We start from the raw sequence: 19,769 nt of genomic DNA on the forward strand, positions 1-19,769 counted from the left end.
CGCTATTGTTTTATTCGAACATTACGTATTCTCGTAATTATGAGGATGTGGAATTAATAACATATTCGTAAAACTCCGTGGTCGTTAGATTATTAAATTAATTAAACTGAAAATTATCAATAATAATATTGAAATTCGTTATTAATTACTTGTTTGTATCTTTGTTCTTTTGTTTTCAGTCTCTCTCTCCTTCTCTTTCTTTCTCTCTTTTTTTCGCTTTTTAGCTGGAAGAATCTAAAAATTAGCAGAATACATTGAAATAACGCGAGAACGAATATAATGCGGTTTTACGGGAAAGTAATCAGTTCCCTTTGAAGTCGGAGAATACAATTCGGAATAACCAACACGTTTTGCGGTTTGCCGTGTAAATAGAAATGTTCGGTTGGAAGCTCTTTCGATTTTTGATGGAGTTATATTAATGCACGGTAAATTCAAAAATTTCAAGTCAGATATATTTATTGCGAAAATTACGTGCGCCCCAACAACGAACGAACAAACCGCTTTTATGCTTTCGGCTAATAAGCAATAACGACGATAACGTGGTGGTTTGTGAATGAAATACAAAATTGAGCCATTTATTGTTTATCAAAAGCATTGTTTCAACGATAAACACAATTGCACATAGATGAAAACCTATGTTAGTGAATAATTTCTCATTAATGGAAACAACAGATGTCGGATTATAGATTTTAATAGTACAATTTAAATTTATTGCAAATCAAAATAACGTTAGAGCCATCAAAAATAATTTCAAAGCAATTTATATTGTTATTTCTAAGAAAATTTAATACAATTGTTTTTTTTCTCGTGCAAAGAGTTTTAATATTTCGACGGTGGTGTCTTATATTAACAATAAAGAATTAATTAATTTTGAACTAAATTCAATTAAAGCCCCTCCTCGCTTTGAAATAATTATTTACTTTTAGCACACGAGAATCAAAAATTTCCCTTTTGCGGAACATTTTTAGAAAATTATTCTCGATTTTTCATGAAAAACATGTAACGCGAAAATATTATAAAGGGATAGCTTTTTCACGGGCACCGTGGCGCGTACCGATAATAATTCGTCGCGTGTTGGCAATTGTAAAATTGTTGATGATTTATACTACTGCCTGTATTATAAAACATGGTACAGCCGTTGGTAATAATTAAATAAAATTGCAAAATAAATTATATTTTCTGCAACCGCGTACGTGTACAGAGTACACATACGTACACAAATATAACTGGTTGCCGCGAAACGAAAATATCTCTCGTTCAATAGTTAGGAATTTCATATGTTTCCATGATATTTTTTTATTTAATAAATAATATTTTAATTCAGACATATTGTTTTTCTAGACCAATCTTTTCTGTATGACAGGTGGAGAAACAGAGAAAGGAAGAGAAAGAGAGCAGTAAAATTTTTCAATCTTTCTAAAGCAGAACGAGATGTGGAATGAAATATACGCGCAATCTTCTTCTGGGATGGAAGAATACATCAGCGCGTATGCTCCAGGGTTAACGGCATACATGGAACATAGCTTGTTTCGCCCTGGATTCAATTAGAACGTACTAACGACAGAGGTTAATGCAAAATTAATCAAACATTTCTGCGCTCTTTAGACCGGCACTATGGGACGTAGCTTTGCTTCTAATTTATGGCAAATTCCACGGGTTACTTCATACTTTGATACGGAAAACTGTAAGTCTGTCGGACGAAGTTGGCAGCTAAATGTCGTGTGCATAATCTACTTGTTAACTAGTTAATTCAGTTAAGTTTTGTAAGTTCCGCCGCGCGTAAACATAACTGGCGGACGAGGCGAGTTGGAAGCGGCAAATTTAGTCGAGCCGAAATAAAGCGATTGCGTTCCGCGCTATAAATTATTATCTCGAATACTCTTTGCGATTATCGTAGAAGGCAAACTCGGGAGTTTGTTACACCGCTGGTCCTTAAAACAGGTCTTGATTCAATAGGTCGCGCCGCGAAAATTCCAGCGCATTCATATTGCCGATTTTCTTGCGCTGGGTATGAATTATTTCACGTTAAATTTCAACAGAGATATTGCCTTACTTTTGCCTTGCTCTTATTACTTTCCGTGGAGGAAAAAAGATTTTACATAATTTACTAAAATATTATCAACTACGAACTTTAAACGTAACAATTTAAAATACGTAAATAAATTATACAAAATTGTTACATATTTGCGATGACAGATAGGTGGACGGGTCTATTACACTCGGCGAATAATTTAAAAACTGTACAGCAGAAAATCTTATTTACTCACCAATCAATTTACTACTCGAGACTTATATCATGCTAACAGGACTTTCAATTATCGTTTCCAATTATTAATGAGACTTTTAATTAAAGGGATTTATTCCAGAAATCGGCTTAAAAGCAGCCAGGTGTGTGAATCAAATCGTCGTGGATAAACGGATTAAGCGATAAAAATTAAACTCTTAATTATTTGATTGTTTTATTCTCTACATGAAGCAGAAAAGAATTATCTATCAATAATTATCCTCGCTTGTTTAAATGTATGATGCTAAAATTATATAACGTCTCGCGCATGTTATCTACTTCCGATTGTTACTTTCAACGTTAAAGATATCGATTTTTTTATTTAATAATTTTTAGTAACAAACTAAGAATGTACTTACATACTTTACAAGGTATTTTAAACGCTTCTTTTCTTTGAAATGTAATTTATATGTACATATGTAAGTACATTCGCACATTAATTATATTCGTTTCTTTAGATTGACTAGATTAAGTATGAGTAATTAGCGTAATCAATAAGTATCCATCGTTAAAAAATTTGTAATACATCGAAAGTAATATTCGGCATAATATCCGATAGAATATTCGTCGTGATATTCAACATGTAAAATCTTTTGTAACGCGTTAACCCTGAGTAGCGGTGGGTAAATAAATAAGCCATAGCCTTGTGGCCTTGAGTGCTATTCCTCACTCGCGAGCCGGCAGTCGTCACGCACACATAGAACACGAGAGTCCGTACGCACGTGGTCCTAAGCCTACTTATTAATATATATTCGATGATTAGAGTTATCGCTAACCGTGAATTACCTTTTAGCATTAGTAATCTCAACGCGGTATTAGTGAAGTAAAAACTTTGCGCGTAATACTTAATAATTCTCATTACGCGGCAGTTTTAATCCCTTTCTCTCGCATCTCTAAATCTCTATAGCAGTTCGTTATTCGATTTTACATTATAAAGTACTTTTCTCCACGTGCACGACTTTGGTGGGTGGGCTTTAGCATCCGGGGAATATTATCTAAGCAGAACTTTCGTTCCACTTGTTGTTAGATAAAAATCCAAAGGGAAAATTAACGCGCTTCCGTCGCCGGTACAAGTGATTTACGAACCCGCGGACAGTTCGTCGGTCTCGTTTTCTAGAATGCCATTCATTATTGTGCGAAATGACTGTGCTTAGTAATTAGCTCTTGGAATTCTATGTGACTCAGGTACGATTTTCGCAGACTTCTATACGCGAGGTACGCAGACAATATCTGGCATAACGTTCGACGTAATATTCGGTGAATAAATGTTTTTTGTAACGAGTTAAAACTGTGTAAGGGTGAGGAACGATGAGATTATTATATAAATAAAAATCGGATAAGTTCGACCGCGCTCGGTCTCGCGACCGAAGGCACCGGCTACGTGCCTCGCATTGCTGCTTCCGGTCGAGTTTCGTCAGCCACGTGTTACACAGCTTGCGGAGCTTTCACCGTTCACGGCCGACAAGTAACTTAATTTAATAATTAAAGCTATTAATTCGAACGTGATGCGTTTCTCGATTTCTGTTCTTCATTCGGTTTTACGACGCGCATTTACGATGTGGGTATTTTCCATAGAACTCGTACGATAACCTAATCTATTACACAGTGGTCTTTGATCGTCGCGTATTTGATCTCTAGACCCTCTAGACTTTTCCTGTACGCCGGTTACTTGCGTCGCGTATTAATAAGTATGTTCTCCGCGCAAATACGATTTCGTCGCGATGGCTGGACTCTCAAAAATATTGTCTAATCGAAACTCTATTTGTTTAGGTTGAAAATTCCGAACTGAGCCAAGGCACCCTCGTCGCTGCAATTAGTGAAAATACGACCTGCTGCCACTTCGTTAGTTTCGCCTCGGGAGTGTCGTTGAAGTAAGTGGTCACCAAAAAGTTTATTGCATAAATTTTGTGAATGAGAACACCGCGTATTGCGCGCGAAAGATTTCAGTCATTAATTTGTCCACGCGCGACTATGTTATAGCGTATTACCAGAAGCTTTCGCCAGTGTTCTATGCTTGAAGGAGGATCTCGTAGATCAAGGTCGGCTTTGGACATCCTGAGAGGAGGCGGAGGCCCAGGAAGGGCATCTTGCCTCGGCGGAGCAACTCTAAAGTAAGTATCACTTGCTCTTTACACGAAAGTAATACTTTTATCGTTTTAATAATAAATAACTATATTTTTAATTATTTAATTGATAAATTAACTTAGACGCGTATATATATTTTTTTTAAAGTAAATCTTTTTTTAAACATATCTACAATAAAATTTTAAACTTTTCTGTTGCAGGATCATCATAACTCCGCTGCTACGTATCGGTTAGTAAACTCTTTTATTATTAATAATTAAAAAGAAGAATTTGCGTAAACCGGGACTTTAGGTAAATCGCGTAAAAAATCGGGCATCTCGCGTAAATATATTCGCGTATGCTTTAGCAGTAGAAGTAGTAACAGTAGCAGTAGTAATTTTTATATATGTATAAATCGAAATATATCAATGTGCAAGATAATAGTTTTTTGTTACAGTCTTTGCTATTATATGAGCTACATATCTCCTAGGATTTTATCTAAGTGAAACTTTATCGTTTTGCTTAGATAAAAATCCGAAGGAGAATTTAAAGCGTCGTCGTCGATAATCGAACAAACGAACCACGATCGGGGTTCGTCGCGAATACCGCAAAAGTAATCGGGCGTCCGAAATTTATTATATTAATCTTTTAAACGGGAGTGCCGCCAGGGTCGGTCGTATAATTTTAATCAACTATTCGCGCGCGTATCCGGGAGTATCGCGAGTGACTTGTGTCCAGAAGGAAGGACGACGTGATGGTCTGAGAGGAGGAGGAGGTCCAGGAGGGACATCATACATCGGCGGAGCACCGTTTGGGTAAATATCTTTTTATATTTACATAAAAATAAAAAATTTTCTTGTTCGGTTTTCTTATTCGGTTCATTGTTTTATCCAATAATAATTTTTAAAAAATAATTGGAAAGAAAAATAAATTTAATATTCTAGAAAAATTTTTTTCCGAATTGAAATAATTTTGAAACATAGATAATTATACTATTAAATATATATTTTTTTTTTTTTGAAAAAATAAATAAAAATTGCATTTAGAAATTACATTAAAAATTAATAATTATTACTCTTGCATATTTTTCATTTTGGTTTTTTATTTTCTGTTACAGAATATCATCCCATCATCTGTTCGTAGCTGAACTCCGCCAGCGTCGCATCGAATGTAAGTCACAAATTTTATTACCAAGGCAACAAATTTACAATAAAATATAATGGTATGTATTTCGATATTGTATGTTGAGCTACATTAATTAATAACGAGTTAGCTTTTAAATATATTACAAATCGTAACTTTGTTGCCTACAGTAGAGTAGTTTAAAAAGTAGTGAGTAGTATAGCTTGCAAATAGAAAGACGTTCCTCGTCTTTCTCGACTACCTACAGCGTAGTCGGCATTTCCGGCTACTTGCAACGTAGTCGATGTTAATCCGTCACTTTCCGATTCGTTAAAAATATCCGTAAAAAAACTCGTTTACAAAAATTGGGTGGGCAACAATGGAATCTTTGCATCTTCTTGTTGAACAGGGATTTATTCGTTTTTTCTTCTCTCGACGTCGTTAGTTGACTGTAGAAAAAAAAAGTCGCCGAGAGACACGACTTCTTCGATAATTTCGCATAGGCTTCGCGAATTTAGTTCGGTGTATTGTTCAACGAGTTGTTGACGCTAGATGTAATCGGTCGCAAAGTCATGCGTTTTAATTTTCATGCGGAATCACGCAGGCGACAAATCTCCGCGAGCACTCTCACGCGGTGCTTACGCTTATTAAAAAACACAATCTCCCTAAACTACCGGCACGAAGGTACGTGCATCGAAAGCCATTTTTATTTATGTTCTCATCTATATCGCGCGCGCGACACTACCACGGACCGCATCGCGCGGTCGGCGTTGTATTTTCTCGGTGCCCGGCTCTATTGATTTTCCACGAGTTTCGTCACGATGTTCCCGACTGAATGAGGTGACTGATTTTCAATGGCTCGCAGCCGCCTGAATGACCGGCGCTCGCTCTCTTAGCGAATTCTACATTAAACTTGAATTCAAACGTTGTCAAACGTGCGACTGCGCTCGAAACTCGAGTTCTCCTCTTGAACAGTCTCAAAGAAAGACGGAGCACATTACGCGTACATCCCGCGCTTTCTGGTTTATTAAATCATTAAGGCACAACGAGCATTTTTACAACGCGAACTACCGATTTCATATACGCGTACGTATAAAGCGATTTTAACATACTATAGTTTGTACATCCGACAACGTGATACAATATTATTATCTCTCGTCTCTCGGTTACGTGAATATTTGATATTGTATGCAATTGTAATAATATTCGGTCACGCATTCAAATACTTACATTTTAAACACGGCTATCCTATGGCAGCATGATTCATTAAATTCATTGATAAATATTCACTTGATTAAAAGTGATAAGTTGTAATATTTAAAATAAAATCATATATCGCATTATCATACCTTAATTTATTATTGTAATAAATATTTTCTATCCGCATTATCGAAATGATGTAAATATACAAGTCTTCGTTATTTATAATAGTGTGGCGTAAGCGGATTTCTGCGAATGATGTAATATGCAAATACCTTTCAAATATTCACGTATGTACGTACATATATTTATAAATTATTTTTGAAAATGTTGAAACGCGTAATTAGCAAAAAGGAAAAAAAAATAAAAATAAACCGGTAACATGTTAAATAAAAACTTCTTTTAACATTCTGAACGATATGTCATGAAGGGTACTTTGAGGGTTGCGATATGCCCTATGCGAATTTGCAACCCTCGACAGTTGCCTGCTCATATCAGGGTGAAAACAGATCCAACCCAGACGGAAGCAAAACACGATAAACAAATACCGCGCATGGATGACGACAAAGGGGTTCTTACCCTTGAATTAGCCGCTCGCGTATCACGCTCAGTTCCATGATTTTCAATTATATATTTACGTTGATGTTAACAGGCTTGTGTCATTGCTGAAATTATATTAACGTCTACAGAGCTATAGAAATTTCCGTCGTTATATCTCACTTACAGATTTTAAACGAAAACTAATTAATAAAATTGAAATTAATTTTTTTCCTTTTTTTTTCGCAAACGTGAGGTACAATTATAACGAGCGAATTTGTCGTTGGCGGCAACATCAGTCATATTATAGCTTTGCACCGGGGCACGGAATATCTCGATTTACGCGAAGAAATAATTTCATCCGCGCCGTAAAATAATCCCCCATTGCGTCGCGCATGTCAGAAAGAGATCCGCGAAATAGATTGTCGCTCAATAAATCTCGGGCTCCCCCGTCTGTCAAGCATCGTGCCTGGCGTGATGTTAATTGCTCCGGCTGAAAGCTAATTTGGCACAAGAGCGCTAAAGTACGAGAGAGCAACGGGTGGTTTCCTCTATTGACGACACAGCCACGCTCGGATTCCAGCGAATTTTGTCTTTGCGAGACCATTCGGTTTCCTGTCGATTTCAGCATGTCGAGCTGCGTCAAATGACTTTGCCGTCGTTTCTTACGTCGCGGATCCCGCCTCTCTGATATTTCCTCGCGATGACAACGACGGGCTGTTCTCGTACCGAAACCCGAAATCGAAACCAAACGGAACGGCGAAAAGGATCGTTCGCAAATATTATATGATAGTGCGCAAACGCTAGGTGTAATTGCATTACGGTATCTTTTGATCCGGTCCAACGATGCGTGAACTCGTTGCTCGGAACGCGAACGTTCCTTTCGTTAAACAGCAACCGCGGAATTTCCACCGGTACCGCCACCAATCGTGCTTTTACACAGATATTTCTTTTTTCCCTCCCCATCCTCCTTCTCTTCTCCCCCCTTCCTCTTCGTGAATTTTTTTTCCGTCTGATTTCTTTCAACGGAGACAGAAAAAGACGGCCGACAACGCGAATAACGATACCGCGAATAAGAACCAAGAAAATAATATCAGCTTTAATACGACATGTAGATTATTATACTATGACTTATCTCTTGTTCCGCAAAGTTAACAATCCATCATAATTTAATTCACAAATAATTTCCAATTCTTATCTCAATCTGTCGCGAATAAATTTACGGAATTTGTTAGCGATGGTCTGTGTACATGCATATATCCGCTTTATATGCTGATCTTATCAGTCGGATTAGTTGAGAAAATCGCGTTTAAAGGAAAAATTCCTGACAGCGTTTGGGTATCGATAGGCGATTTGTGTGTCGATAGGAGAAGGATTCTTTAGAACCGCTTTATAATCATTAAATGAAGCGCGACTATTAGGTACCCGATGTCGCGCCGTGATTATAAATTCTATTCCTTTGAAAGTTTCGTTGAGCCAGACTTAATTCGCAAGATGCATTTAATTCTTTCTTCAATCACGCGCCACAATTCCGAAAGGACGATTAATTCACAGGCGTGGCTTATTGAACTTTTTTAAAATGACGCGTCGCGATCTATTGTACTTAGTAAATTATCTATCGCACACTTTTTGTCGTCAAGCTGCAAGGACGCCGGCTGCATAAAACATTTTCACGCCTAACAAAAGGGTAAGCAGGAGAAATCAATGTTTCGTAAGATGATTTATTGTCTACGTAGGGCGCGTAAATAATTAAAATCCGAAACTCGATAAAGCCGCTCTTTTTCCGTGAAAGCTGGCCAACCGGAAGAGAGGGACGACGATTTATAATCGCGGTCGGTTAAAGTTTGCGAAACTTGCACGCTTCCTTCGGGTGTGTAAGTATAATCTACTTTCGCACGGCATGTCGCTGGTATCAGACTTGAACGTGTAAGACCACCCGGGCGATGTCTAATACTCTGGAGAGAGGCAGGCGGAGGGGAACTAGGGAGGGACGGTAGCATACAAGGTATTACAATAACAGTGGCTGTTGAGCTCAGCATAGTAGACCCGTATTACAATAGTATCGATCATGGTAAACGTCACAGTGAAACGGAAATCCATGTTTTAGGAGCAATTTCATTATGATACAAAACCATAATAACGTAGGGAAACCCGAGTCAAAGTTCAGTAATTTCCAGGTGGAATATCCAGCTTGGCGCAGGGGCTTTTTATTCCTCTCGTTACACATAATCGGGACAGATTTACAAATGACGTAATAAAAAGTTTTCAATTTTTTTTTTCCTCGAGATTATGGTGAAGGAAGTTTCCGCGGATTTTTTGTAAACGTTTAATCGAAAAGCCACGGTCACATAATGGAACCGGGAATCAGAATTAAATATCGGAGTTGGAATTTCTTTTCTTTTTCTTTTTTTCTCGAAGCCCTTTTTTTACTCGAGACGTTTAACTGTACCGCGCTCGTATAATATTCAGATAAGAAATATAAATTATATTATATTTTATGCAATGTGTTTTGTCATTGCTGATATCGCTTTGGAGGCGGTACATGAACGTGACATTCCGCAAGAAACTTTTATGTAGTTGCATCTGCGTATAATGAGAGCTCTCGTTAAGCACTTGTTTGCATGCTATTGTCATTCTGAGGTAGCTTTATTTACGTAAATTGCGATTCGTTTAAGGAAACGAATACCTTTTTTTTATATATATAAATTTTCATAAAATAGTCACGACTTACTAACTTTCTTATTTTTATTTCTTTTTTTTTTTATCGTGTATACATACGCGATCAATTCTTTTTAACCTGAGAGTTTATCCGTGAACTGTACTATATGTAACGTGTACTATATGTAAAATAAAATTTAAAAAAAGTATCTGCGAAGTTATACTTGTACGTACAGAAACTTCTGTTAGGAATTTTCAAACATCGTTACTATCGGTAAAAATGATTGTAAGTCGCAAAAAATACGTGCCATAATTCTTCTTTATTTTTACGAGAGAAAGAGAGGTCGAGGGTGCCTGAGTGGAAGTCATTTGCAGTTTCTATGTCAAGAATAATGGAAAGTAATTAATTGTTGTTGCGGTGCTAAATTGTCTTTTCTTCGGACAAAGTTTTTAACTTTATGCGCATAGAATTGTGTTCGTAATATGAGTAGTATTATTAAAGCAGCATAAAATAAAAAAAAAAAAACACAAAAAAAAGAAAAAAAAGCAAACAAAAACTTGTATAATACTGTATCTTTTTCATAAAATTAATTTTCACGTAATTGTCTTTTAATGGATAATTGTTTTTGGCGGAAAATTAAAACAATATTTTATCAAAAAAGGCTGATTAATTGCAAAACACATATTGTATAACGTACGATGTATCGCTCGTCCTATATATCGGTAATTGTGCTATCGGCTATTTGTTTACTTAATGTATCGTTATTCTGATCGATGATTGATCGCATTAAAGGTACGGGGATAAACTTGGAAATTACGTTACCGCATAATTCGCTGTACTGCATTTGCAGCTAAATATAATAATGTCACGTATGCATGTTGTAAACATTGATTAAGGAATTTATAGCGCGAAAATAAATCAGCCGAGTTAGCAAGCAGTAAGATGGCTAGTCCCTACTCGTTGAGAAAATTATAACTCGCTGATACGAATATAATGCAATAGAAGTTGAGAAGATGCATCTCCTCTCTTCCATGAACGCGAAATAAATTAACAAGTGTTGAATAAGCGCGATAAATTATTTTGCGGTTATAAGACGGTTTATTTCTGCACGAACGACGTGAAGCCACGATTAATCGTTACCGGTCGAAATATTTCATAACTCCCGTGTCTCAACGCAGCACACTGTAGATACATACGTATAATCGTTTCGGAAGGAAGACGTCTCACGCATCAGTTATCCGCACGAAATAATCTCGCAAAGAAGATAGTAATTATATACAGTTGAGTTATTCTCTTTCTTGTTTTTTTTTCTTTTTTCTTTTTTCTTTTTAATAACAAATCTGTTATCGAGAGGTCTTACAATTTTTCACTTTCTTTTATACTAGTTATTAATTTCACTCTTACTAATAGAATTTGCCGGGAACTTTTTATTGTTGCGTTGACCAATGTTAAATTTAATATTGATAAATAGCGTGAAATTGTGGTACGTGTTGACATGACGTACTTATTGTTCCGTTCACGTACCAAGAGATTGCCTGACTATTAACGGCTGCGCGCGCTAAATGCACCAAAGTGATGGACACTGATTTAATATGCGATTGACGGGAACCGAATGATTCAATGATAGTAAAGCGAAGCTTCGAAATTCCACGTGATGACGTTCCCTGCATTCGAATTTACCACCGTAAATTGAATTAAAATCCAGCTCCAGCATAAACGCGCATATGTAAACTACCACATTACTTTCTTTTGAGTTACGTACAATGTGAGGTTTCTCGTTTTCCCTTTATTTATTTTATTTTTTTTCGATTATTTTAATAACGTTATTACCGCCTGTTTCCGTTTTATCTCAACTAGGTATTTTCCCATTCAAAACTGATATTTCGAATTTCCTCGCGAGAGTATAAAAGAAAAAAAAAAAGAAAAAAAAAATTACGTCCGGCGTTAGCTCGTTTCTATATACAACATAATATAATATACAATGAAAATTCTTTGAAATTTGATTTTTAAAGTACACGTAAATTTTATATAGTACTTCCTATCTCGAGTCACTAAATTTTCTATACGTGTTATGTATCCTCTGAAAACCGCAGGATACCTCAGTGGAATCAAGGATTCTTGATACGACCCCAGACGCGAAACGAAATTCTACCGGTATCCAACAAACTGCAGCGAGGAGAACGCGGCATGCATAGATATATTTCTCGTATTACTCGTAAGGAGTCACACTCACTTACTCACCTTTTTCTCTTTTTCTTTTTCTTTCTCTTTCTCTTTCTCTCTCGACACTGTTGAATACTCGATGCGCGTCGCGCTAAATCCCATTGAACACTGAATGCAATTTGTGTGACCTGATATTTAGGGCTTTCAGTCATAGGATTCCTTTTGAGCATAAAGGATAATACAGGCATGCGGAAAAGCCTATCTGACGCATGTCGTATAGCCTCCGCAGTATTGGTGATACATACCTGTAGTCTCTTTTGCTATATATCCATATCTTTTCTCGTCTATTTTCTTTTATCCATCTTTCTGGCATTCGCCTTCTTGCTACTACATCTCGCGCTTACGCATCATTGGCGTCGCGTAATAGTGCACTACGCTTTCCTTTGAAATACCGCGTTTTATTGCCGCAATGGCACTGGCCATTTTAGACGTCACGTCGACAGTTATTGAATATATATGTTAAAAAGAAGAAAGAGAATTACGTAATTACTAAATATACAACGTGGACAGTTTATCTTTTCAAATATAAGCCGAGAGGAAAAGAGAGAGAAAAAAAGGAAATTGATTAAACGATACGATATAAAAATCTAAACTTTTATGTCTTTATCATTTAACTTCCGCGCGATACTTGTTAAAGTTTTAGTGATATTTTGCCCAAAAGCGTGCACTTAAATTATTATTTGATGAAATTAATAATAAATAATTGCCGCCTAAAAATTCTTTTTAATCTCGAGGGAAACTTATAAAAATACTTTGCAAAGAGTCATCGAGTCAAAGACGAGATATATCAGTCCGGGGGCAAGTTCTTTGAAACTCGAGAACAGAATCCCGAAGGTACTTTCACTCTTATCTCCCAGTCTCCACGAGAGACTGCTTGTATCGTGTCGCTGATAACGTGCGCCAACGAGTTGATATCTCGGGAGGTCAAAGTTACGATGAGGGGAGACCGCTAGCTAAGATAAATATCGCTCTCTTCTTCCCTTTCGAGTAGCTCATCGCTCGGATTAATCATCTTTAATCATATTTATCCGATTACTTTTGCCATTACGTAACACATTTTTTCAAAGAAAGTTTTTTTTTTTCTTTTTATTTTTATATAAATAACATACATATACGATAACGTAATAAATATACTTTACAGGGTTTTGAGATATTTTTTATTTACTGCTCATCAGACTAGTAATGATAATGTTGTTAGAAATAAATTTTATGTAAATTTTACGTTATTATAATTTTGATATCGAAATTGCGCAACAAATTAATTAAATGCTTCTTGAATCATTTATTACGTATTTTCGTATATCCATGTAACAATAATCTATTAATAATACCGCTGGGTTTAATGAGACACGTTTAGTTAAACGAAAATCATGAGTAATGGAACCTAACGTTTCTCCGATCCGCCACGTTCAATCCGGATTTCTCATTTGTAAATCGCGTCCCGTTCACTGATGATTATGATAATACACGAGGCAAATCTACTTCGCTACTAAACCGCGCCATCATTATTAACTCGCCGTTTCGGTCCGCTTCGTGCCAAAATCAACACGCCACGCGATGCAAAATCGAGAATACCCTTCGTCAACCGCGCTAGCTACCTCTACGGTTCGGAGACATCATACGACAAACGTTGGGACGCAGCGATTTGTCATGCTGTACGTCCGTACATACCGTGATCAGTGGTCGGGCGCAGCCATCATCGGCGTGGTATCATCGCCAGAATAATTCAGGTATAATTGACCAGGTCGGCTAATAGCGACTGTTAATTAGTAGGGACTGCCTGGCGCGGCCATTGTACGGGTGAGATATGATCGAGAATACGCGCATTCAGGACACGAATCCGTATGTACCGCAACAAACGCTGGTCTTCCCTTTATCGCAGGAATCCTCAACGTTCTCTGATTGTTCGATAATACGCAGCGTAATTAAATCGGGTTTGAGGGGAAAAAAAAACACACACACATAGCATTTTTAACTTTTATTTGAAAAAAAAAATAATGTTACATTTTGTTAACGTTTTTATCGATATACCTAACGTTAGTACACGCATGTTTAAAATTAATTGCACTGTATCGTAGTGTACAAATGAATTCAATTTACACTAAATAACGAATGTGCGTCTGAATATATTTATAAAAAAAAAAAATTTTTTTATTTTAAAAACGTGTTTTAATGAATTCTCTTTCTCAAACATTTACGTTCTACATTTTGTAAATTATCAACAAGCAAATCTTGTATTTTAAAATAACAATATTTGTCACGAGGAAGTATATATTTATCTCTCTCACGTGTCTATTTAAAGATCTCCGCGGAATACACATGTAGTCAACGTTTGAGGCTAACGCGATCAATAACATATTCGTTTCGATTTATATGATCCGGATAACTTGGAGTGCGCTTAAGCACGATTTTCAGCGGACCGCGTTTCAATTGAAGCGGATTCTGAATTAGAGCTCGAAAGTTAAACGCAAAGTGAAGAGCGGAAAATGCTTGATAAATGCGTTTGTAACTCTACGCCATGAAAGTCAAGTCACTCGTCCCGAAGCGAATTGCACGAAATGGATGTTACGTAATTAACAGCATTAGGGAATATTAATTACACGGGGAAGGGGGGGAAAGGGAGGGAAAAAAAAAATTAAGCCCGAGAGAGCGTCAGAGCTTTAAAAGACCGTCTTAACGAAGTGTGGCAAGGTCAGCGCTTAACCGCACTGTTGCCTAACGTTGTCGAATCCGTTTGCTGCAAACAGAATATTTAAGTTGAGAGATCCTGCTTCACCGTCTCTATCCCACATATGTACGTATATACCTCGATCTTATGCACGCATGTGGAGACAATCGCGCGTATTAACGCGCTGCAGATTGCGTGCATGCGGACGCTCTATGGTAGCCCGAGGGAATGCTAGGTATCCACTCGCAAAATAGCCCTCTCGATAGCAACCCCTTCCCCCCTCGGTGCTTTCGCCCCCTACGGTGGGCATAATCGGAGAGAAAAATCGTCGCATTATAGTTGACGTTCGAAGGATCATTATCTCTCGTTGATTGCATATTTCGCGTACGTTTGTTGTATTTTAATCGACGATTCAGTGTAATAAAGTATAGGTACGCCGTGCTTATATTCGCGAGTACCCATCCGCGTAACATATTAACGGTAATTTTTCTTTTCCTCCTCGAAATTCGTGACTCGGATTAATTTAAGTCTTTATAATTAATATCCTGGAAAATTATAGCAAAGTTTACTTTTTTTCGTACGATTTATCGCGGTCCGAGTGTATGGTATTAAAAATTTAACTTTCACGAGCTCTTATATAATTGCGAAGGTATTAATTAACCGTGTTACATTTATGTAACGTATTAACGATGCTGGCATACGTCAAAAGGCGAGTATTTAACCTGCGGTATCATTTAGTTAATAAAGCCAATAATGGATACGATGGCAGTTGGATGAGTTTACGGCACTTGAGAGATTTACACCGCAGTTTTGATATTCTGATACACCGAGTGTAATTTTCATGGACTGTGCTATCAAATAATTATTTAGCCATTTGCAAAATCTCTCAATTTCTAGCAATGAATAAAGGATAACGAGCTGCCGCGAAACATTCTTGTCGAGAATAGATATTCGCGTTTACATGATTTCTATTTTTGAGAAAGATACTCGAAAGCCACGTTTCTAGTTAAATTCTAATTGTAATTAATATTAAATTTTAATTGATGTAATATATTTTAATACCGTAACTTGACCAACTTGCGCATCTTATTTTTATTTAATTCACTCAACGATGATAGTATGAGAATATGAAAGTTCTGGTGGTAAAATTTCATTTAATTAAAAAAAAAATAAAAGCTCGTAATTTTTACAGAAAATTTCCTTTCTTTTTTTTTACATATATCGCAAAAGTATTTCTTTGCTTCATCACTCTTGACTTTCGGAAAGAACATTAATTAAACTTTTACTGACGCTAAAAAATAGCCTGACGAAGGAAGTGTCGCGATATATTATTAAATATCTTAATCTAATTTCGCAGCGGCTACGTAAGAAGCGAATAATTTGTGTCACGTCAACGTGATTGCCCTTAATTAATGCTAATTAAGAACAGACTTTGCATAGCGCTGAATGTGACATAATTAGATGGGAGGAGGCAGCGTTAGCCGTAAGTGACATTAATACGTAGCCAAGTTTTGAGATTACAGTTGAGAACAGCTGAACGTAACGCGAATTAATTAACATTATAATATATTCCAATTTAAATAAAATTGCACATTTTAACGAAGATATTATCCGTATTCTCAGTCTCAGCCTATCGCTTTAAGACCGCCGGTTACGGTGAAACCACCGCGCGTACATACCCCTGGCCCTTTACCAATCGAAATGTTTAAATTCCTGTAATGTACGCTGTATCACAACGTGCTAGGATCGGCGTAAGCGGGACGTTATTAAACCCCGGTATACTTACCGAGTACTCATAATTTTACGGAAAATCGATATTACGCCGGCGAAAATTACGTTGCTAGTAAAATATCGTCAAGTGAACCGGAGGGGGGGGGGAGGGGAGCGCCCTTCGTTCAAGATATATATGAAAAAGAGGCCGAGTGCGCGCGGAATCACGTCGGAATTCAACTAGCATCTCAAGTGCTGTATAAATTAGCAATTAACGCGGCTCGGACAATTCAAATTTCTACGCGGATCGAAGAGAAAACGGGGCGGCCAATTAAAAATTCATTACCGGCCCTCTTCCCCTGAAGCCTCTTAAACCCCCTATTGAGCGTTGCGCAGCTGTCAGCACAAAAGAATTCGACGAGGCCACGGCTCCTCAGAGACCTGGCTGCGATACGCGCGGATTGCATCGAGACGCTGATCCGCGGAGCGATTTTTGCTCGGATTCTTGGTAGTAACGATCACGCGTCACTTGCAGGAAATTTATTCGTCGACGTTCGTACGAATATACAATTTAATTAAAAGCCGCGCAGCGCTCGGCGCGGAAACGATATTCCCCTCGAATCAGCACGCGGGCGAAAGCCGCCACAGTTTCGCGGAGATAAATCTTATAGCCCGAGCATGGCACATAAAATCCCTCGGCTCGGTTTCGTCCTTCCTCCGCGTCTCGAACCTATACGTACGCGTAATAATCTCGCGCAAACGAAAAATTCACGTCGTTCCCACGGGCATTCTTATCACTTTCCACAAGAATATCGCATTTCCGTTTTTTTTTGTTTGTTTTTTGTTTTTTTTTTCACCACCACCAATTGCCACTTTAGCTGTTAACGTGTCATTAAATTCTTGACGATCTCAGGTTATCTTAGAAATTACGGAAAACATAATGTTTCTTGCTAGTAATAAGGTTATTTTTATATTTTAAAACAAGATTGGGAAGAAATGAAGTTAATACGATTTGTAAATGTGACAAGATGGCTCTCTGTGCGAATCTCTTGTACGCGTGTATTTGTATATGTGGTTTACGTATATATATATATGTAGAGATACAGACAGGAAAACCCATCGTCTCTTCCTATAACTAGTTTGCAACATTAATTAGCTTGTGACCACTGTCTTGCGGTTGTTAAACATTTGACGTATCGCAGCGTTCCGTAAAATTTGCAAAGTCGCTTTTCGACTTTGGATTGGCGAACATCGACATCTCCGTTTACTAGTGGCGTCGACTAGTCGTAAAAGTTAGCGAATCTGATAGCAGTCAGCTTCGTAAAGCGTCTCCCGATTCGATTCCCGTAGCTTTTACGAGCGGACGACCTCCAACACCGTTCCAATTTCGAATTCTCTCGACGATGACTTTCGAGATAGGGGCGAGGGAAAATTATCGAAAAATCTCATTGTATACTTGGATTTAATATTGAAAAATATATCTGTCGTCAAATGCTGATAGAATTACCATGTCTTTTATTAGGGTTTCGTGCTAAATTCAATTTTCAATAATTTCCAATAATGCGCGCAGAATAAAATATTTTATGAAATATTTCGCGTTTAACAGTAAAAATTTAATTGTCGTTAATAAACCACGCGTAATTCTAATTGTATTGCTTACTCTCGCGGAATAAATAATAATAATAATGATGATAAAATTATTGAGAATAAACTTATAGCTGTCCGGCTAATCTGGTTACTCGTCAAGTGTTTTTCATTAAATTGGAAACTTCTTAAGACCTTATGGTTGCTCTTACTCTTTCAGTATGAGAACGTGGAATCTCCTATCTCTTGCTCGTAGCCTTCCCCTTTATTCGAGGCAATTAATACGTCTCCCTCGTTTCGTCTCAACTGTCGACTTTCACCGGCGTCGTATCGACTTTCCTCGTTTATCTCCGTCATGAAACTATAAACTATGGTCCCCGCGGCAGTAGTGAAAATTCTATTTCCCGGTGGAAAAAGATGAGCATCCTTAGCTGACGCTGTAGTGCCGTGATGCACTCATTGACGAACGAGCGTCCCCTTCGCGTCCCTTTTCGGGATTAAAACTGATATCCGCACGCGGCACTCCAATGAAAATTATTTCTTTTTTACAAAGCTGCTCGGTAAAAATGTCACCCCGGCGAATTGGGAAAAGTTCAAGTGTAAACGTAATCGGAAGTATACTTACGTGCATTAAATCGATGCACGCGCGTCGAGTGTTAAAGTTATTACTTCTCTACTAGCTCGTAAATACATTTCCCAATTTACCTGCTTGATATAAACCGTCTGAGGAGAATCGCTGTAAAGTGAACGCGCGACATTACTTCTTGTGAAATTTAAGATGCATTTTTGTCATCAAAGAATGACATTAGTTTTATCGGTGTCTAATTAATTTACTTAAAAAAAAAGGGGAAAGGGTTATTTTTTATACGACATTGCTACTTCCTGCTAATTATGTACATATACTTTGACGATTAAATTATTTTATTTTATTTTATTTTCTTGTATGCTATAAAACTGTTGAATTTACCGTTATTCCGTTGCACGCGAACAGTCCGTCGCAGATAGAAAATTAAAGGAATATTCTTGCGCGGTGCAGTTTCGTATTAATTAATATCGAATACAGCATTTACGTCATATTACGCAGCTATGCCGGTGGCCTTCGTGAGAGTTAAATAATTTGCGCATTTTTTACGTTTTTTATTATTTACGAAAAATAAACGGAGCTCAGGAAACGGAAATTGTAATCCATAAATGTACATTATTGGACAACGGAAAATTTTAAATCGTAAAATATTGTTATTGATTATCGATGCACATTTCGTGCTGCGTTAACAGCGGCCATTATTGTGTTATTTTTCACGAAGCGTATGTATGCAAAAATTAAAATGCATTCACTTGTTACATACGGGATATTTCGCGAATACAGAAACGACAGGATAATAAAATCAGGAAATAGCAATGTTTTTTGGAGTTAGCGGTATCGAGCCATCAGAGCGATAAGCCATCTCGTTTCTCCATTAAATTCTACTCGTGCAAGTCACAAGAATTTATTTCTACTATTTCAAGTGCTATTTGCTCGATTTGGTTTTGTTTAACAGCAATATGAACGATTATCGATTTCTGCATGCGTCATTGCATCCAGTACCCAATTGTTTCACGCTATTCTGATATTTGTTATTGTTGCTGAGATTGCATTTCTATTCAAAATTAGCTAGGATTGCATAAATTCTCTGGCTTCGTGAGCAAATGTAATCCATATTGCACGCACGAAGCGAATT

General features: G+C 37.3%; 1 long non-coding RNA gene across 3 annotated transcripts in view; it reads left to right on the top strand.

Moving 5' to 3' along the window:
* The window catches only part of LOC139101636 (uncharacterized), a 54,524-nt gene that overhangs the window by 1,749 nt on the left and 33,006 nt on the right, over nt 1–19,769 (top strand). For 2 of the 3 annotated variants that reach the window (XR_011545596.1, XR_011545594.1), the window contains exons 4-6: nt 1,364–4,155; nt 4,265–4,395; nt 4,570–4,598. This is a non-coding gene — a long non-coding RNA (uncharacterized lncRNA). The remainder of the gene's footprint in view (nt 1–1,363; nt 4,156–4,264; nt 4,396–4,569; nt 4,599–19,769) is intronic. The other variant, XR_011545595.1, reaches the window with a different exon arrangement.

This window comes from Cardiocondyla obscurior, linkage group LG04, assembly GCF_019399895.1.
Source record: "Cardiocondyla obscurior isolate alpha-2009 linkage group LG04, Cobs3.1, whole genome shotgun sequence".
Taxonomy (NCBI): domain Eukaryota; kingdom Metazoa; phylum Arthropoda; class Insecta; order Hymenoptera; family Formicidae; genus Cardiocondyla; species Cardiocondyla obscurior.